Source organism: Schistocerca americana, chromosome 3, assembly GCF_021461395.2.
Source record: "Schistocerca americana isolate TAMUIC-IGC-003095 chromosome 3, iqSchAmer2.1, whole genome shotgun sequence".
Lineage (NCBI taxonomy): Eukaryota > Metazoa > Arthropoda > Insecta > Orthoptera > Acrididae > Schistocerca > Schistocerca americana.
The window spans coordinates 455,370,198-455,392,678 of NC_060121.1; the positions used below are offsets into that span (position 1 = coordinate 455,370,198).

A 22,481-nucleotide genomic window follows, 5' to 3' on the forward strand; every position below is an offset into this window, starting at 1 on the left:
AACTCAAGAGTAATCCGAGGTGCCACAAACGACTTGTTCCATGGGACCGCTATACCGATTAGAAAATTTTTGAAAGCGGTAGCGAATGAAACATAATTATGTTTGTCTTTTCGAAATCAGTGAATTTTTACAGTTATTAATTTTTTCCAAAACTTGTGAGATGTTATGGATCCTCCATCACAGTGATTACCTGACTGGAATCGGAACACCACTAAAGCTTTTCATCCTATTATTTATCTTAAGAAGTGAAGTAAGGGCTGCCTCATAGTTGACATCTACTCTTCGTGTATTGTACTTCGTGAATTCAGATTCACACATTCCTGAAAGGGTGATCGACGCGATTGTCGGGCATGACTCGATTCAGCCACGTTATAGACATCAGTGCTCCGCAACACCCCCGCCCTCCCCCTCCCCAAACTTGAGATTTCTTACTCAGATTAAAGTATTAAGGTCGATGCTTTGATACAAGTAGACTTCTCTTCACCAGGAATGCCATCTTTGCATGTGCTGGTCTGCTTTTAATGCCCCTCTTGCTTCGTCGTTCACGTGTTTATTTACTTCCGAGGTAGAGGAATTCCTTAACTTCGTCTATTTCGTGGTCGCAAAAAATGTTTATCGCTGATCTCATTTCTGCTGCATCCTATTGCTTCCGTCTTTCTTAGGTCTATTCTCAGTCCATATTCTGTACTCATTATGCTATTCAGCCGATTCAGCAGGTCCTGTAATTCGTCTTCACTTTCACTGAGCATAGCAATGTCATCTACTAATCTTATGATTCATACCATTCACCCCAAATTTTAATCCCACTCTAGAATCTCTCTTTCATATTCGTCATTGATTCTTCGATGTACAAATTGAACAATAGGGGCGAGAAATTACATCCCCTTTGAATCCGAACACTTCGTTCAGGGTGTCAATCTTAGAGTTCTCTCTTGGTTCTTTTACATAAGATATATTATCTGTCATTCTATACAGCTGACTCCTGCTTTTACCAGAATTACGATCATCTTAGACCATTTTACACTGTCGAACACTTTTTCCAGGGCAACAAATCCTATGAAATAGACTTGATTTTTCTTAAGTCTTGCGTCCATTGTCTGTCGCAATGTAAAAATTGCCTCTCTAGTGCCCTTGCCTTTCCGAAAATCAAACTGATTGTCTTATAAGAAGTGCTCAATTTTACTGTCCATTTTTCGGAATATTATTCTTGGTAGACTGACTGTGCCCTGTTGTTGGTAGATTTCGCCAGTATCAGGCTATGTGACAGTGTGAAGATTATTCCGCTACTGTTGTCTCACCGTAGTCAAAAAAAAAAAAAGGTTCAAATGGCTCTGAGCACTATGGGACTTAACATATGAGGCCATCAGTCCCCTAGAACTGAGAACTACTTACACCTAACTAACTTAAGGACGTCACGTACATCCATGCCAAGCATGGACCTGCGACCGTAGCGGTCGTGCGTTTGCAGACTGAAGCGCCTACAGCCGCTCGGCCACTGCGGACGGCTCACCGTTGTAGTTACACGTTAAACAGACTCTAGAGAAACTTTTCGCATCGTGAAGTCCTTAGTTAATATTTGATGCACATTGAATTCTCCAACCGGAGTTGATAAAAAGAATTGTGTCTACGTGCGTAGACTTCCGTTTTCAGTGTCACCGAACACAAAAGATTTCTGTATGCATAGATCATGTTTCGAGTGGTCTTCATATGGGTCTGCTGTTGGGTTTACTGCTGTATCCTTCGTAAGGCCACAGAATTAGTGACCGAAACGTTGGTTTTGTCCCTTCGGTTCGATATTTTACAATATGATGTAGCTCTGGTAATACAGGTGATAGTCAGGTTTCAAAACTGTCAATCCGTCCTTCTCTGTTTCTACAACAACGTCAATAACAGTATGGATATGTTAAGTATTCTGTATCGACATTTTATGATGTTTATTGAATTATAGTATCGAAAGTAGTATGTTAGCGAATGTGACGTTTTTTGAGCGTTGGCCGGCCGAAGTGGCCGTGCGGTTAAAGGCGCTGCAGTCTGGAACCGCAAGACCGCTACGGTCGCAGGTTCGAATCCTGCCTCGGGCATGGATGTTTGTGATGTCCTTAGGTTAGTTAGGTTTAACTAGTTCTAAGTTCTAGGGGACTAATGACCTCAGCAGTTGAGTCCCATAGTGCTCAGAGCCATTTGAACCTTTTTTTTTTTAGCGTTAAAATTCAGTTTGACACTATCTATATGAAATACTTTAGGAAATACATTGTGATTCGACTTACTGTGTATATTTTCAGTTATTATTACAAATCCATCTTAATTTTAGCAATTTGTAGTTTCATCGAAGTAATTAGTATGTAAATATTATCTTTAATCCTCCGAAGACGTCGGGGTGGAGACGTCTCTAACTGATTAGATAAGAAAGGGACGTTAAACGAGTGACAGACTGTATAAAGAAAACCCTCGGACATTCGCTAGAAGTGATTAACGCAAACCACAAAATTTAGTATTTTTTGGCAAAATCGCAACATCCTCAGCACTAGTCTTGCGCCTTAAATACAGCGCCTGCTCGCCCAGTGCATATCTTTTCCGTATTCCGGACGTTTAGGGGAGCGCAATTTTGAAATTATTTCACTGCATCCATTAGTGACCTTACACAAAGTTCGGACGAAGGCAACGGGAAACATCTTTAACGTTCTTTGAAACAACAACGTGAATTTCTCACTTGGTTTGGAAACACTCACATAGTAGCCAAATTTTAATTAATTTACCTCTGCTGTCCATTGACAGAGTTAACGAATCTTTTTTTTCCTGTTTACGCATGACAAAATACGTTTATCTACGTTGAGGGTGACAGAAATTGTATCTCGCTCTTCTTATTATTACTAGTACATAAGTAAACTGATACCGAATGTGTAACGTGTGGCAGAGTGCACACTGACATCTAAAACGGTCACCCCCCTCCAACTACCCTAATCCTCTTGATCTGCCTGTAACATGGTGCGCAGAACAAAGGTTGTAGACATCCCCTTGACTTAGCTCGAATTGCTCATAATTTTACTTGTGCAAATTAGCGAATTTCTTTTTGTCAATTTCCAAGCATTAAAGTAAGGTTAATTACGTTAAGGATCAGCTGTCAGTTTTCCGCCAGTTGCTGGATCCTCTTCAAGTTTTCTATCTTTGGTAACAAATTTTCTGACAAAGTGAATTCATCGTTCACAAATGCAATGTCTGCTGCCGGCCTTTGAGCGCTACATAACTTGCCTTCCAAATCGTATATTTATAGGCTGTTTGGAGTAAGTTTTTTTGCTTTTTAATATTGAGCAGTAAGTGAAAGGAATAATTGTTTTAAAGGTACACGTAAGAAAGCTCACTATTCTGCTAAGCTACGAACGTACTGTAGCTCATCTACAGGTAGTTACAGAAACGAGTCACAACTTTTTAAAAAGAACACTACTTTTTCTATAAGGCAGCTCATGTATTTAAACCAACTCTATCCAACCATCACCCATTACGTTCTTACGACACCGACAAACAAGCAGTTTGAGAAGATAGGCCGTAACAGAAGAAGACCAGGAAGAAGTGCGGATGCAGAAGTGTTTCTTTTAGCTACTTCTGACAATGTCAAAAATGGCTCAGAGCACTGTGGGACTTAACTTCTGTGGTCATCAGTTCCCTAGAACGTAGAACTACTTAAACCTAACTAACCTAAGGACATCACACCCATCCATGCCCGAGGCAGGATTCGAACCTGCTACCGTAGCGGTCGCGCGGCTCCAGACTGAAGCGCCTAGAACCGCTCGGCCACACCGGCCGGCCTGACAATGTCCCACAGGGTTTTGTTTGCTAGAAAGTCTTTATTGTTATAGATTAATTGTCTTTAAATTATAACCCATGTATTTTATTTATTACGCCACAAAGTTGAACTCCCTCGCAGGCTCTTCAGAAGTCAAGGAACCTTATCAGCGTGAACTCTGCTACCTTAATCTCCCATCAACACTAGCTCACACGCATACAATTAATACACTATTCATAACACACACACACACACACACACACATATATATATATATATATATATATATATATATATATATATATATATATATATATATACGCTAAATATTCATTTTTAATCGGAACAATATGCGACAGTATGCCAAGAATGAATTCACATACGACAGTCCCTATCTTCTGGTTGCGACGTAAGATTTTGAAAGTTCCCCCGTGCTTCTCAGGCTAATGGCAGAACTGGAAATCCCTCCAATATACTCCCAAGTAACATTGTGCTTCACTCTTGGCCTAATGGGACACTCGGCTCGAAAGAGCAAAATCCTACAGAAGACCTCTATGACTCATGAGTAGGAACTAACAGACGTAAATAAATAAATAAATAGATTTTTAACGTGGACAGTGGATAACTTCATCCCTGCAAAATACTGAAAAAAAAACAATTTGAAGCGGTCTGTTCAAAGTTTTCTGGGAGTCTACGTTGGTTTTAAGGCAAAAGCTGGAATCTGTAATTCTCTTCCATTCATTCCCAATTTAGAAACCCTCTTCCATGCTACCAGCCTGCCTGGTATCTGGATCCCAGAAACCGAAGCACTATAATTGGTCCGATCTCTAACAGTCGGCGCGAAAAGTAAAAAAAATAAAAAATGTATTTACAGCCAGCTCGATTTCGTAAATCGACAGAACAAGGTGGGTTGATCTATATTGTTGTACGATGTTGTACGATCTTCAAGATCAGTATCTTACGTAAGCACTCAGAATATGTTCAAACTACCGAACAACTTACTAACAACAGTGCTTTATTGCGGTAGTGCGAGGAAGTTTCATTCTAATACACAGAAAATGGCGATATTCTCGATGGACAACAATCAATGAAAAGTTGATAACGAAATAAAATAACGAGACTTCAATGTTAGACAAGAGTTAGACGGTGTTGTCCAAGATGACAACTCGCATGATATCATGCGAACCACGGATGAAAGTTAACATCCAAATTCCATATTCCTTGATTTTCGGAAATCGTTTGACACGTTGCGCCATTGCCGACTTTTCACGTAGGTCCGAGCATATGGTATGGCATCCGTGATACGAGAATTGCTCGAAGACGTTAAGTAACAGTTCACAGTAAGTTGTCTTCGACGACGAGTGTTCATCAGTGATTAGAGCATCATATTGAGCGCCCCAGGGAATTGTGACAGGATTACTCTTGTTATCTTTATAAATGATCTTAGGAATAGACTGAGCACCAAATTGTTACTATTTGTTGATGACTCTGTAGTATAAAGAAAATTGTCGTCTTTGAGCGAAATAAGAAGGATACGGGATGAATTAGACATAATTTCTATTTGGTATGATGACTGGGAGCTCCTCTAAACGCAGGAAAATGTATGTTTATGCAGATGAGCAGGAAATGCAGCCCTGTAATGCTCGCATGCTGTATCAATAGTGTGCTGCTCGACACAGTCACGGCAATTAAATATCTAGGCATAACGTTGCAAAGTGGTATGAAACGGAATGAGCAACTCAGTTCGGCAGTAGGAGTAGCGAATAGTCGACTTCGGTTTAATCGGAGAATTTTAAGAACTCAGTTCGGCAGTAGGAGTAGCGAATAGTCGACTTCGGTTTAATCGGAGAATTTTAAGAAAGTCCACCTCATCTGTAAAGGAAAACACTTGCATGCTAGTGCGACCCATTCCTTAGCGATGCTCAAGTATTTGGAAGCCTCACTAGTTCTGACTGAAGGAAGAGATACAAGCAATTCAGAGGCGTGCTGCTAGACACGTTACCAGTGGGTTCGATCAACACGCGAGTGCTACGGAGATGTTTCAGGGACTCAAATGGGACCCCCTCAAGGGAACACAACATTTTTTTTTTGTTTTTTTTTTTTTTTTTTTTTTTGGAAATAGAGTTGAAAACAAACATTAGAGAACCGACATTTACAGGAGACTGCGCAATGATTCTACTGCCGCCAACATACGTTTCGTTAAAGATAATGAAGACAAAATAAAAGTACTTTATTAAGTTCTATTGCAATTTACATATTAATGCCATTTTCAGTTATAAATGATTGAGCTTTAGAATGATAAAAAGCTGGAAATTTCTATTGTAATTAATAAAGGATCTTAACAGCCTACAGACAATTACTTGTGATTTCTGTCAGTTTCTATGCAAAGGTATAATCGTTCTTAGTTCCAACAATGATACTGGTGTTTAAGAGCTTTGTCAAAGAAAGATAAAGGAAAGTGTAGTGAGTAACACTCGATAAGTAATGATTCTCACCAAAGCTATGTCCTGGTAGGGAGATGCATGAGATGTATGAGTTAGGCTCAGTCACGTGTAGGAAGATGAAGCACATTCGTCCTTCTCTAGCTGGTGGTAATTGTAGTATTAAGGAACAACTCAATGTCTTCCATTACCAGCGGTAATAATAAAAGTGCAAAACATAGACGCTTGTCCTGACTGGAATATTTTGCAGATATTGTAAATGCATATCTAGTTTGTACCGTACACCAAAGGTTCACCTAAAGGGTTTAGCGGGAGGAACTCAATAAGAATGCTTGGAATTAACAGACATCAAGATAACAAATATCTATTGGGGCGTAACTCGAACTAAAAATCCGGCATTTTATGGACAGTGCTGTCAGCGACTCAGCTACCCACACATAACTCTCCATAAGAGCTTTACATGCCCATGTACCAGTATGTACCTCTCACCTACATTTTGAATTTGATAAAAGCTCTGGGGACTGATGACCTCAGAAGTTAAGTCCCATAGTTCTCAGAGCCATAAAAGCTCTATTGCACACCTTGACGGACTAATTCTCCTGCACGAAAGAACATCAAGGAAAACTGGCTTAACCACATCCTAGGATTTGTTTGCAGAAGGAATCGTTACGATGTTGTTAATGGATGTATACTCCAATTGGTTCTTTACTTGTTAATAGCTCACACTTACAAGAGACATTGAATGTAGATAATGTCCCACATTTAATGACAAAAATCTCACTTTCCTCGTCAACACTTATAATCCGAAAAACTTTAGAAGAGACCGGCACTCTTCAAAATGGGAAACTGTTACAACTTAATCTATAGAAAGAAATTATATACAGTGCTTTGCTGCCGTTAGGGTGATATAAACATAAAATCATAAGTCTGGAACCGCAAGACCGCTACGGTCGCAGGTTCGAATCCTGCCTCGGGCATGGATGTCTGTGATGTCCTTAGGTTAGTTAGGTTTAACTAGTTCTAAGTTCTAGGGGACTAATGACCTCAGCAGTTGAGTCCCATAGTGCTCAGAGCCATTTGAACCATTTTAAAATCATAAAAATATGTACTAATAATTTTATCTTATAAAGAGGAACGAATAGATAATGTCATGGTGAAGTCAACTGCAGAAAACTTTCCGACATTGTATTAGCAAATTGTTTTGTAACAGTTTCCAGGAGGAAAAGCTGCAAGTTTGTAAAATATTATGAAAGTAAAAGCACAATGAAATCATCAACTATATGCTGTTCGGAAAATGTTTAGAGATGCATATATTTTGCTGACTCATGTTGGAAGACAAATATGTATAATTCCACACCCTCACCTACAATTTCTCGGGACGACACATAAATGTTAAGAAGATGACACATAATTATTAAGATTATATTGCTGTAAAGGCACATAAATATTAAGTAAACAGCGAACAGTAAACTTTTCTCACATCAGTAATCACGACGTTCATCATGTTTTATGTTGTGTGTAAAATGAACAGGTTAGGAGAGAAAATAAAGCTCTGAAAAAATACTAATTTCTCGGTAAAATGACGAACATGGCTAGGCGTTGTGCAACAGTGTTTGGTGACCAGAATACGGCGTCTTCTTTCGCACGATAGAGCCACGTGGGTCAGGGCATCGGAACGTAATGAAGCTGGCTGAATTAACCTTTAGTAAAAGTGTAAGCAGCCGTCAGTTTTCATTAATATATGACTAAAGATTACTGGCAGCTGCTGGGTTTTCAGTCATAGACACCTCATGTGCCTGTAACAGACTCCACGCTGTTCTACGTGCAGCACAACAACGGCACCGAAATTTTACTTATTCAAGGGTCAACGATGGTCCACAGTTTTGTTTTCTACGTTTCACTTAATTTACTATGCGAACTAATTCTTACACAGGCCAAGAGAAAAGTACGTCACCAACAGTTTTAAAATTTCTCAGTAAATAGTTCGAAAATATGCATACTGGAAAATTCATAAGTAAAGACAGTTTGCCTTCTGAAGAAGGCATTTCCACGTCTTAGAGCTTCGCGGCCCTTCATGTCTTAACCCTGATAGCGTAAAAAACTTACGACGTATACCTTTAGTCTGTCATTTACTATTCCCTTGATAAGTAACTCTTCGAAGTCTTCGTCCAGCCCATGGACAAGCGAAACTAATTTTGCTCAAAATTATCTTTGTGTTTCCACGGGGTGTTAAACGTAAATTGGTATATTTACATGCTACTCTTCTCACCCTGCTGTATCAACACACGTCAAATATTCGACAGTGTTGCTAGTATACTATCTCTTCGTATTGTTCATTGGAGTATTTATCAGTCATGTTGAATATCGGGTTTTACAACCAAGGATGCTCAGAATGTTCGTGAATTTACCCACCATTGGGTCAACTGGATCTTCACGACTGACATAATCTCCTGAATATGACATTCGACTTGCAACAGTCATGGACTATGCTGCTGGTCCCGGCGGAGGTTCGAGTCCTCCCTCGGGCATGGGTGTGTGTGTTTGTCCTTAGGATAATTTAGGTTAAGTAGTGTGTAAGCTTAGCGACTGATGACCTTAGCAATTAAGTCCCATAAAATTTCACACACGTTTTTTTCGACTTGCAACAAAACTAAGCCAGCTGAGTGTTTGTATCTCAGGGAAATTGTGGACTTATCCCAGTAATTTGGTTCTTCTCATTCACATAAAATATTGAATCCTATTGTACACTGCCATCGATAAATTTTAACAACAGTGAGTGATAAGTGTTACTAAATTTAAATTTTGATTATTGCACAGGGCGATTCGCTTATTTTAGCTTGAGGACAAGCAATTTGTTGGTACCATATAGTTGAAAAGTCTTTGATTCCTTAACACGTAGTGTGTGTATGTTTTAGTGTCAATAAGAATCAGATTGCGTCAATACCTCTATTCGGGTGCCAGATGAATAATATACAATACCAAAGGAACAGCTTAAGTTTCGTGTAACTACTGCTAAACGAGCTTATTTGCAGCCCAGCTATTCATTCTACACTAATGAAATAATTCCGTTAACTTTAATAGTATGACAAATCATCGAACAAATATTTTTCTCGGGGCGTCGAAGTCATTAGAGATGGTACTCCACTAAAAAGTACTGAGTCAGTTTATACTTTACGTCCATATAACGCTAATATTTTCGAATATTAAACTGTGGAATCTATTTTACTTGTAATTCTATAGTGTGTTCCGTCAATGAATTGAGGATACTTTTTTTTGTAAATTTTACGATGTATTTTGTTATAAGATACAAAATATAGCTGCATACAATTTAGTCTTTGAATAGAATAGTTCCTGGAATGTAGGTACGTTTAGGAAAAGAATAAAGTAGTTCTCTACAATTTTGTACCTCGATTAACTATGTTAAATTTAGAGTCAGTATCATGTTATACAATCAAAACTATTGACACATATCCGAACTTTTCGTCGCGTGGTTTGTGGTACACAGGGCGGTTGAAGGAGGTGTCATATGTCCCTACCAGAGGAAGATTGGTCAAAACTAGAAGATACTGACCGTTGAAAATCCGCGCTTTAACGTCTTGCATTTTGGTTATAGACGAGGCAGAATTCAAATAGGATGGCACAGTAAATTACTTTAATACGCAAGTCTGCACAACTGCTAATGCTCTAGCAATCAAGGAGATGAGGCATCGGGATAGCTGCAGTGTCAGCGTGTGGAAAAAAATTGTGGGTCTCGGACTGGTAGGGCTATACAATGTACCAAACAGGTTAACAGGTGATCAGTATAAGTGATTTCTGCATGCTAAATTACCAGTGCTGCTGAAGGAGGTTACCTTTATAAAAAAGACAACAGCTGTTGTTTATGCATGACGGGACACCACCCTGTTTCCTATGGCTCATGTTACGGTGCCTCATCGCAACGTTTCATGTTGGTTGGATCCATCGAGAAGGTCCAGCAGCAGGACTTCTCTGTTAATTGGACCTGCATCCGTTATATTTCGGGTATGAGGCTACTTAAAGGCATTGGTGTACGCCCAACCTATTGACAATGTTCAGACGTTACGAGAGCCTGTGACTATTGCATTTCACGCAATATCAATGGAGCCAGGTGTATTTGAAAGATCAGGATTTATGGTAACAACGGGCAGCACTGACTACAGTTCTATTTCCACGTAACAGACGGGGATGAATGGACAGAGCGGTCCAGGTTTCAACAGGTATTGGCTTCCAGACGTGTCATTATAGGAGCTATTCTTCTTGTGTTGAACAACTTCCTTTTGCAGGAATTAGTGTCACTTTCTTTTTAAAATAGCGTGTATGTTAGGGTGTCCTACCGAGTTGATGGTTACATAATTCTACATAAATAAGTTCCAGCGTTTCTGTTGTGAACATAGATTTTAGCTGGTTTAGTGTACGTGAATCATAGTAACTAACACATTGTAAACGACTATGTGAAACTTATTCTGAACTTGGTACTAAAATTATAAGTTGTGGAATACATGAACTTTTAGCAACAGAACAAATTGGTTGTACTCAATTTTGTAGCCCGCTTCGTTAGTGTGTCATAAGACTTAGAATGAGGACGATGTTATAAAATGGAAATAAGATGTAATACCTGAACTTTCATTGAGAGATTTATAATTTATTTTAGGAAATGAAATCGTCCAAACGTGTCACATCAGAGGTATCTCTTTCATAAACCGAACGTGCAGTTCCAATATTCGGTTGTGAACGAAGATTGTAGCGCGAATCATAAATAGTAACTGACACTTTGTTAAATATTGTGTTCAATGTATTCTGATACTGTGGCAAAAAATGACAGGAGACCTTTCCTTCGGGCAAGGCCACAGTCATACAACATTTCAGAAATAACCGAACATCTCGTCTTCGATTGCTATTATTATTTTTTTCTACTGTTGACCATTTATGCGATTTTGAATCGTTATTCGAAATAGTGGAAACATTGTAAGAATTTCAGTGCAAGGTAGAAAATCGTGTCATTTAAGAGTAAAGAAGAAAACAAGATATGTGCGAGGCACTGACCTCGGTGCGCAGCGCCGGACACGGGAGTGCGACGGCGACAGCAGGAGCACGTGGGCGGCGCGGCGCGGCGGGCCACGTGGTCGCGGGGGCTCGGACTCGCGGAGGCTGTGCTGGCGGCGGGCACGCTAGCGCTACCGGGCGCCGACTGCGCGGGGCGGCGGAGGCGGCGGCGGCGGCGCCGTACCCCGGGGGCGTGGCTGCGCGCGCGGGGGCGGGCGGCGCCGCACTGCCCGCGGCTGCGCGCGCACCGGGGGCGGCGCGCCGCCGCCCACCACGCCCCCGGCTGCCCCCCGCGTTATGTTAATGCGCGTCTTGACCCAAAAACCGGGCGCGTCACCGCGGACCGCCCCCGCGCTATCTCCTCGGCGTGCCCCCGTTTACCGGGAGGGGGAGGCGGCGTTCCTCCGGAAGAGATACGGCTCCCTGCCCCGCAGGAGGGTAAGACTTTTCGGCAAAGTTGCTGATCGACAGCTGCAGCGTCCTTTCAGCTGATGAAGTCGTTGGTTATCTTGCGCGGGAGCCAAAACGTCTTAGTCGTTATACGAGCATCGATTTTTTGCGACTTCTGCTACTTGTCTATCAAGACAGCATGACACAAGGTTTGAAATAAAGTATTTCCCAATGAACTATTGTGTTGCATTAGTTTCTAAAACAGACTTTCATTAAATATAGATGAATGTAAGATGATGGTTCTCACAAGGAGATCATCTTGAGCAAGTCAAATCGTATAAATGTTTAGGCACAATACCAAGATGCGACATAAAATGGGACGGTAAGTTAAAATCAGTTTTAGTGGAACCGAACGAGGGACTGATTTATTGGTACGGTCTGGGAAAATGCTATACATCTCATCTGTGAAGAAAGTGACTTACAAGATGCTAACGTAAGTAGTTACAGGGTACTGTTCCTGATTATAGAGTCCTTATGAAGTAGATAACAGACATCGAACGACTTAAGAGATGAGCGCTATGTTCGTAATGGGTTGTTATAGCCCAAGCACCTCAGTGTGACAGTTATTTCGAAGAACTTAAATGGTATTACAGTATTGCCCAAAATTGGCATGCTATTACCATAATGCAGATTCCTACTAAACTGTCATAGTATCCGCTTAATATTTGTGTGTACAGGTTTCTCACATTATCTGTCTTCACAAAATTTAACAGAACAATCATGTTGATAATATCACTACGATGAACTGGCTTTCTTTATTTGTTTACGTTGTCACTATTGTTGTTGTGGTCTTCAGTCCGAAGACTGGTTGAAGCAGTTTTCCATGCTACTCTATCCTGTGCGAGCCTCTCCACCTCCGAATAGCTACGGCTACCTGCATCCCTCTGTATCTGCTTACTGAATTCGTCTCAATGTGTCCTATCAACTGATCCCTTCTTCCATTCAGGTTTTGTCACAAATATCTTTTGACGTCAGTTCTATTTAGTCCTTACTTTTCAAAAGCTTTCATTCTCTTCTTGTCTAAAAGCCAATGTTTAACTTTCATACGTGGCTACACTCCACACTAACACTTTCACACAAGACTTCTTGAGACTTAAATACATATGCGATGTTCAAAGACTTCTCTTCTTCAGAAATGCTTTTCTTGTCATTGGTAGTCTACATTTTAAATCTTCCCTACTTTGACTCATCAGTTGTTTTGTTGCGCAAATAGCAATGCTCATCTACTATTTTAAGTGTGTGGTTCCCTAATCTAATACCCCGAGCACCACCTGACTTAATTCGACTACATTCCATCATTCCTGTTTTGGCTTTATATTTGGTACAATTAACGTTACTTCAATATAAAAATGGATCAAATGGCTCTGAGCACTATGGGACTTAACATCTGAGGTCATCAATTCCTTAGAACTTGTAACTACTTAAACCTAACTAACCTAACGGCATCACACACATCCATGCCCGAGGCAGGTTTCGAACCTGTGACCGTAGCGGTCGCACGGTTCCAGACTGAAGCGCCTAGAACCGCTCGGCCACTTCAATATATATGTCAAATGTATTGTAACATCTATGCCCTTCGATTTTCATGTACATCATCTGATCAAAAGTATTCGGCAGAACTGAAGCCATAGAGGTCATGAGAGGTGGATCCGTTCGGATAAAAGGAAATGGGAGTATTGTTTCGTCGGCAGAGAAGCAGCAACATCCAAATAGGTCCATAAGGAGAACTGAGTGACTTCGAACGTGGGCTACCCATTGGATGTCACCTGAGTGACAAATGCATCAAGAACATTAAAACCCTTCTCAAGCTGCCCAAGTCGACTACTGGCGATGTGTGTGTCAAGTGTAAACGCAAACAACCACAGCTAAACCAAGACCAGGCAGACTTTACGTATCGGCGGACGGCGACCGTCGAGCATTGTGGCATGTTGTTGTAAAGAATCTCATCCAGTCAGTGGGGAAGATCGCAAGTACGTACTGAAGTACTGCCAGCAGTGCATCTAACACAATGATTGTGGGTAGGGAGTTAGAAAGGATGAGGTACAACAGTCGAGCAGCACCTCATAAGCCACACATTCCTGTATTCAGTCTTAAGCGACGCTTGAAGTGCTCTAAGGGGCGACTCCTCTGGTCAGTGCATGACTAGAAGCGAGTGGTTTGGAGTGATGGACTCGCTATACCCTGCACCGATCCAATGGAAGGCTTTAGAATTCGCGAATACCTGGGGAACGCAACCCGACATCATGTGTAGAGCCAACAATTAACGCACGGAAGAGGTGGTGTTGTGTTGTCGTGCAGAGAACGAGGTCTCGTGCAAAATGTGGTACCTTAGGACGAAACTCCAAATAAAGACGGCCGCTGAAAATGCAGCAAACAATTGGAGACGTCGGCGTAGACACTCTCCAAAGCGTTTCCTGGACCCCCCGCAGCCAGAAAATCATTTATGTCCGAGCGCTATCCCGCTCACCCCACTCGCTATGCATTCAAAAATCAAGAGTAATCATCGCTTACGACGACAGTATCGTCTTAGCATAGACGCGGCTGCGTGCGAATAGACCTTATTATCAGTTAAAGGATTGAACTGTCACGTGAAACTATTATTCTATAATGAAGCGCTAAGTATGATAAGTATCAGAGATGGCATCAACTTCGTGTCATCTCCGTAGGCGTTACTCATTCCTAAATTTAAGTATTTACCAATTTCAGGTTTTAATAAATTACTAATAATGTGTGTGTGTGTGTGTGTGTGTGTCTTTTAGTAACTGCTCGACTCCCTCCTGAACTATACCCGCAACAGTATGCCTCGGAGCTGTTACAACATATTTCGTGTTTAGAATGGTGTCTCCTGATGGCTCTAAGGAAAACGCTTAATGACGAAGGCTATGAAGACATTTTATAGCACTGTCTGCTGTATACAGTAGAGGAACAATTGAGAAACGATGACTGTTCGTATACACATGACGAATCAAACTATGATAAAGCAGCATCTGACAGGCAAGGGTTTGTTGACGCTAACATTCCTGCAATAGACTGACCTGGCCAGAGTCCCGACATTAACCCAGTGTAACAACTTTTGAATGAATTAGAACGCCGACTTCGTTCCAGAAGACAGTGTCCACCATCGCTCCCTTCTCTGATTTCGGCTGTTTAGGAAGAATGATCTGCCGTATTTCCACAGATTTTCAGGTTCCTCACTGAAAGTGTTTCCAAATTAGTACAAGCGGTTCAAAAAATGGCTCTGAGCACTATGGGATTTAACTTCTGAGGTCATCCGTCCCCTAGAACTTAGAACTACTTAAACCTAACTAAGCTAAGGACATCACACACATCCATGCCCGAGGCAGGATTCGAACCTGCGACCGTAGCGGTGGAGCGGTTCCAGACTGTAGCGCCTAGAACCACGCTGCCACTCCGGCCGACAGTTCAAGCGGTCATGAAGATTAAGAGTGTTCACTTTCCTTATTGTTGCCCGCTAGTAGCAGTCCGGAAACTTTTGATCAGATATTGAATGTACATTTTGTGGCTTCTGCCACAGTCCATGATAAAGTCTTGTCTTTGTAAATCGGCATGTTTGCCTAGAAACCCCATTGTGGACGAAATATTTAGCTGTCTGAATGGAGCTCTACACTATCTACGTTTTCAGAATTCGGAAATCGTTAAATCTTGCCAAGAATTTTGTGAAATGCGCAGTTCCTCGAAACCAGCAGTGAGAAGACGCTGTATTTTCGTCGTTGGTACCACAAAACTACTTCAGTTCGTATCTTAGGAAGTTGTTTATATTATTATAATTAATTGTTACGTCCATTCACAACAGAACAGCTCATTTTTTACATCATTTTTTCCTGTAGGCTGCTAAGTACCCACGTATCTCTCGCGATAGGCATTCTATTTATCCTTAATAAGTATTATTATTTATAGCGCTTGGTTGCTTTTTGTATTCTCAAATTAACCTCTATTAAATGAGTCCTCTTAGAAGCAAGATGATGTAGATTTCACAGAACGCTGTTGGAGAAGCAGCACACGAAGAACACTGTAGAACATTATGCTGACACCACGCGTAGGGATAGTGAGAATAAAGTAACGGAGATTCAGGTAAGTTCAGAGCCATATGGACAGTATTTTTACCCATCTCACTAACTGAGTGGAACAGAAAGGAAAATATTCAATATTTGGACTGTGCCCACTCCGTCATGCACTCTACAGCAGATTGTGGTGTACATACAGGGTGACAATTATTGACCTATATGAAATAAAATCGTCATAACTTTTGAACGGTTTGCGTTAGGACGTTAAAACTTCACGGTTGGCCGCGGGGCATGACGGGAATTAGAATGTGCTGTGTGGTTTGGTTTAGCGACGAAGCCCACTTTCATTTGGATGAGTTCGTCAGTAAGCTAAATTGGCGTATTCGGAGGACAGAATCTGAATTTCGCGATCGAGAAGTCTCTTCGCCTTCAACGAATGACTGTGTTAAACGTAAAAATTATGTGTGACAGTGTGTGAGCTGAAAACAGCCATTCAGGAGGTCATCAAGAACATCGATGTTTCGACACTTCAGCAGGTCATGTAGAATATCGCTATTCGCCAGTGCCATATCATCGACAATGTTTCAAATGGCTCTGAGCACTATGGGACTTAACATCTATGGTCATCAGTCCCCTAGAACTTAGAACTACTTAAACCTAACTAACGTAAGAACTGCACACAATACCCAGTCATCACGAGGCAGAGAAATCATCGACAATGATGATAGGGATATCGAACATGTCACAACCTAAATTCGAATATCTGCAGTGATGTTTACATGTTGAATAAAGTGTGTACACACCGTAGTTTGGAACTGATTTAAGTTTTGCTTTCATGTAGGTCAAACTGTCCCACTGAATATAGATGTAGATGTAGACGTCACTGATGTTGTGTTATTTCGTTGAAGTGCTTCTAGGACAGTGGTCCCCAACCCATCCGAGACCATTACCCTGAGTGTAATCACGTATTAACTAGTAACTTCCTCTCCTCATCATCATCAACTTTAGCGCCTAACTAAACTTTAGAATGGAAAAAGAATTTTCTTTGAACATTTTTTGAAATGACGGAAAATAAATTATATTTAGTTTGTGTAAGAGTTTTATGGAACAACGAGCTGATACGTCAATGAGACGGTACTGCTTAATTTAAAAACCTTTTCTTATAGACTGTTGAAGTAGCTCTAACTGTATCGCGAGTGTCACACACAGTTCCTTCTGAGAAAAGAAGGTTAACTCTCCACATTGAGAACAGACACTTGTTCCTGAACATCCTTCCTCACCACTTCTCCCCCTAGCGACACTTTTTCAAGCATGACCTGCACACCCATTCAAAATAACCAAGCAACACTTCATTGTTGGACTTCTTACTTCTGAACTGACAGAAGTTGGAAGATTGCAGGCTACCAATATTCCTTGTCTGATCACTTCCACTAATAATAATAATAATAATAACATTGTGTAGGACCCACAGCAATGAAGTAGCAATTACACAGTTTAAGTTGTGCTACGCTGTCAAGTAGTTCGTTTGTCTGTTGCGTAGTGAAAGAGGAAGCAACTTCTTGTCCACTTCAGGAACGACCAACTACAAGAAGAAGTCATTTTCATGAGATATTTAAGCATGTGTGGCGTATATGTCTCAGCCATACTGTCAGAGATACATTATACAACGTAAAAATTATGTGTATGGTGGATGGACTACGTGGAGAGGTCATGCATTCATTTCATTAGCTGTAACCTCCACCACGTTGTCTGTCGGGTTAATGCTAGTATTTGAAAACAAAGAGGTAATTACTGATAAATGAAACTATACGGTACCAGGGGCCTTTTCAAGATTCAAACGTCGATGATATATACATCAATTATTGGTAAGTTGTGTACTCAGTATTAGTCTTACCGAATAGTCATATAGTAATAATGTTTTAAAAATGATTCATTTTCGTGACCGAAACACAATCGAACACTTTTGAATTTACCCCAAAGAAAATTTCAGTTTACTCCTCGAGGGATACACAGCCAGAGGTTTGGAACCACTGGTCTAGGAACATGATCGATGCAACGTAAATCATTGTTTCGATTACTACTGTAAGTACCTTTCATTAGATTTGTATGTTAACGATTGAATGAGCCCCAATTAGTTGTTATTTATTTAGCTTGACCAGATTAGGGCATTCATGAGCTTCCTTACATCGGAGAAGGGTTAACTACCACAGAATTTTTTTACATCGTGTTTCTCAGGAAATAAAAATAATTTTATTGTGACCAACAGTTATAAAATGTGAATAAATAGTGTTGACAAAGAAGTAATAACATTAATATTAGTGTACTTGCAATGTTCCTGACGTTAATAATACTACTAATAATAATACATAGGGATAGTTGCAGATAGAAAACGCGTATGTATTGATAAAACATGATGTTTCATAACAAAGCGAGTTCTGAGGGATAGAAATATGTAGACCGCACTTTAAGTGATTAAGGCTATTGAAAATGACTATCACCTGGTTGGAAAGAACGATGTAATGATGTAACAAGTACCTCGAGGAAGAAAAGGAGTGATTATTCTTTGTTAAGCAGATATGTCGTTGTTGTCTTTGGAAGCTGCAGCTGGTATTCAGTTCTCTGTTATAATGAGAGAGGTCATTCGAGAGGCGGGTTACTGCTGCTGAAAAGGACTTCTAGAAAATGGTGATGGTGTGGACAGAAAGTGTTTAGCGCTATGGGAAGGCGTTTTTCAGCTAATTCGTTCAGACAAGACCATTATGTTCAAAGAGATATACGTTAATAAGACGTTTAGGAGAGAGAGTGTATGGAAATCTCTGCTGGCAGCTGGCCCAAAGTCGAACGTCGCCAGTTCCAGGCGCCTTGAGCCTTCCTGAGAAAGACCTCACAATAACAATGTTGTGATCAACAACTGGATGTACAGGCGATTTCACAAGTTTCTCCATTAGACCAAAAGGAAAGACATTTTTTATGTTTTTTGTAGGACACGGAGAGATGCTGATGATGCCTTCTTGCATGATGCAGCTATGTGAATAACCCAGTTTGGCTTTTCACATACACCGTCTGACAAAAATACAGAACTCTCAGTGCGCATGTCCTGGCCAGTTTTTAGTCTTAAATGTGACAAATATCAGTTTACTGCCTCAGTAAAGAGTCTAGGAGAGCACCGCCTGATGTAAGAGCTGAATCACCGGGAAGATGTGCTGAAATGACAAACTTCGCACACGTACACCTCTTCCGCGTGTATGAAGATAACAGAGTAGCATTTCTCGCTCGCAGGTGGAATGCTCACCAGAGAGAACAAATATTGTTCGTGTTATGTGCTTCAGGTTGGATCCGTGAAAGTGTTATTACTTATCGTATCGTTACAGTTTTTGCACCGCTTAACAGCGTTGGTATATCCGCTATTTCGGCGTTGGAGTTTTAGTAGTTATTACCTCAGAATAGCTGGGAAGTTTGTGGTGTGCGCAGTCCATCTCGCGCCGGGCCCCTGGCCATGTCAGGTGGTCCCGCGCCCAGTATGGAGAAACTCGCGAAGCAGCCTTCGCGACCATCCGACCCTTGCACTGCCGCCCTTCGGGGAGAACCGCGTCGGAAAAGCCGCTCGTCCCGGCCTCCCGTCGCGCATAACGCTCTGCCCACCTCGCAACGTGCGAAAGATCGCTTGAATCGCGCCAACCGCCACAAATCGCCGGTGGACACAACCGGCACTGAAACCGATCATCATGAAGACCGTCCACCGTCGCGTGTCAGGGTCCGTTCATCCGCGTCGTCGTCGTCGTCCGACGATTCACCGACCGCCTAGTAATTGATCTTTCTCGTAGTGAGGCGGCGAACACATCGGCTCTGTCTGACCACCACCCGGCTGTACCTGCACCCCCCTCTACGCCGTCCCGCCACCGTGGCGAGTCTTCGGGACACCCTGACCCAGTCGGAAAGTCCTCTGGCCGTCGCTCCAGACGTCCCTCCGCCCACGCGGGCTGTGGTGGCAGCGGATCGTGCTCCGATACCCCCCCCCCCCCCCCCCGCCGGGGGACGCCGCATCGGATGGTCCTGTGGATGAGGAAATGACTCATGCTCCCGACCCTCCTTCTCAAGAGATCCCGTCAAGCCCTCTGAAGAAAGAGCGGATACCCCCCATTGTGGTATATAATGTCACTAATTACACGAAACTGAACACTGAGCTCCAGCGGCTCATTGTCAGCCAATTGAGAGCTGTTTACCAAAAAGATCATGTGAAATACCTGCTTGACAGTAGGGACGACTATCTTACCATTCTCGACTTCGTAAAATCAAAGGCGATGCCTTACTTTACCCACCAGACGTCGGGTAATCGCCGCACCAAAATCGTCATCAAGGACTTGCCACCAGAGGTTACGGCAGAGGAGATCAAGGAGGAACTGCTTCGACTCGATTTCGAAGATCCTTTGGTCCACCAGTATAGCAAGAGAAATCCTGAGACCAGGGCATTGATCCCCTGCCCTACCCACGTCGTCTCCCTTTCCCGGAGGGAGGACATAGAGCGGATTTACCAAATCCGGTATCTTCTGTACACGAAAGTCCGGATTGAATCGTACGAGGGCCGCAACGGGCCAGCCATCTGTCGCAAATGCCAACGTTTACGACATACTGGGAATTACTGTTCCCTGCCGTTGCGGTGTGTTAAGTGTGCTGGCCCACATTTAGTGGAGAACTGCACACTCCCTGCTTTGGAGAAACCTACCTGTGCCAAATGTTTGGGAACGACGCACGATCCCCACCACATGGCATCCTGGAGGGGGTGCCCTGTTTACCAGAAGGCACTGAAGTCTTCTCGTCCACCCAAAAAGAAACCAAGAACAAATCGACCTCCCCCACCGCTACGGGACATGACCAACTACCCTGTTTTGCGGGGTCAGCCTGGTGCACTGTCCTCAGCAGCCACACTGGTACCAGCCACTCAGGCACCAGATGGTTCGGTGGCTCCTGTGCCCCTTCCTGCCCAGACTCCCATGACATCCTTTGCTGCGGCAGCCCGGTCTCCTCCTCATTGTCTGTCTTCCGTGACAGCTCCCACTGCTCACCAACTACAGGAGCCAGCTGCAGCTCCCTCCAGTCCATCTGTGGCTCTGTCTCAGCCCTCTGCCCCTACCCCCACTCTGCCTACTACTACACCTGCTCCTGCGCGCCGTAGGGGCAAGCAGACCACCCAGGACCCTGCCCCAGTGGTGGAGACTGATGCGTCCTTTCGGGCGGATATGCGTGAAATCCTCCAGGTCATCTCCTTTTTCACGAAACCCCACATCCGGGCTGTTATTCGTGACACTGCACAAAAAATCCGTCAGTCGGAGGACGGGCTCTCCAAGGTCATCGCCCTAGTGGAGGGGCTTAGTCAAATATTGTTGTAACGGCGAATGGACCTCCACACCACCACCAGCCCCCTCGGGATCTTGTCACTTGCATTTTTAATGCCAATGGCATAAAACGTATGAAGACGGAATTGAATACCTTCCTCCATGACTATCGTGTGGATGTTTTACTGGTCACAGAAACACACCTCAAACCAGCAGACGATTTCCGCCTTCGCAATATGGTGTGTTACCGCTCTGACCGCCTCGACCGCCGTGGTGGAGGCACAGCTGTATTCCTCAACAAAGCTCTTGTCCATACCCAAGAGATTCTCCAGCCAATGGAACACATAGAGGCCACAGCAGTTACCATCTCCACACGCCTTGGTGCGATTACCTTTGCAGCAGCGTATTTGAGCCCAAACAAGCCACTGCTGGAAGCAGACCTACGCACATTGTCATCCTTTGACAGGCTTATCATTGGGGCAGATCTCAATGCCAAGCACCCAGCTTGGCATTCTCGCGTGTCTAACCCCAAAGGCCGGCTCCTCCTTGACCTGGAGGATACTTTAGCACTATCAGTCTATGGCCCCCACGAACCTACCCATATCCCAGTCCGTACTAACTGCCAGCCAGACGTTCTGGATGTGGCCATCTTCAAAAACATCACTGCTCAGTTTTCGCTGGAAGTTATCCACGAACTGGCCTCTGACCATGAGCCAGTACTATTGCACCTCACCAATGCTGCCCTTTCATTTGATGCTCGTTCCACTGCGACCCTCACCAACTGGGACAAGTTTACCAGGGTTCTTAATAACACCACTCGACACGACCTCGATTTGACAACACCGGCCAATATAGTCCGTGCTGTGGATTACCTTACCACCAAAATACAGAAAGCAGTGAAACTCTCCACCTCCACTCCACCTCGAAATTTAACATCCCTGGACGACTTGCCCCCTCTGTTACGAGAGCTGAAGGTGCAAAAGAACCGCTACCGCCGGAGGTGGAAGCAGTTTCGTGACCCCCAGGACAAACGCCAAATGAGACGCCTCCAACGCGAATTCAGCCACCGGCTCGCCGAATGGAGGTCTGAACAGTGGGAGGACAGGATGTCCACTTTCCTACTCCACCAAAAATCTGACTGGGCTGTAATTCGCACCCTGCGGCGTTCTAAGCCAGCGACTGCCCATCCTATTCGCACAGCAGCGGGCTTGTCATATGATACCCTGCAAATTGTCGAAACGCTGGCAGATGCGTTCGAGGCCCAAAACTGCCCTCTGGTCCAGGACCTTTCTCCGAACGAACTACAGGAAGAACATGAAGTCCTGACAGCTGTTGCTGCATTCCGCAACCGCCCACACCAGTCTGCTCCCCTTCTTACGTCCATGGCAGA

At 42.9% G+C, this 22,481-nt stretch overlaps 1 protein-coding gene across 1 annotated transcript in view; it reads right to left on the minus strand.

Annotated features, from left to right (window-relative positions):
- Positions 1 to 11,348, minus strand: part of LOC124606148 (LIM domain only protein 3-like) — a 1,120,741-nt gene extending 1,109,393 nt beyond the window's left edge. The window contains exon 1 of the mRNA XM_047138113.1: positions 11,284 to 11,348. The gene's annotated coding sequence lies outside the window, so the exon portion shown is untranslated. The remainder of the gene's footprint in view (positions 1 to 11,283) is intronic.
- Positions 11,349 to 22,481: the final 11,133 nt, after the last annotated feature.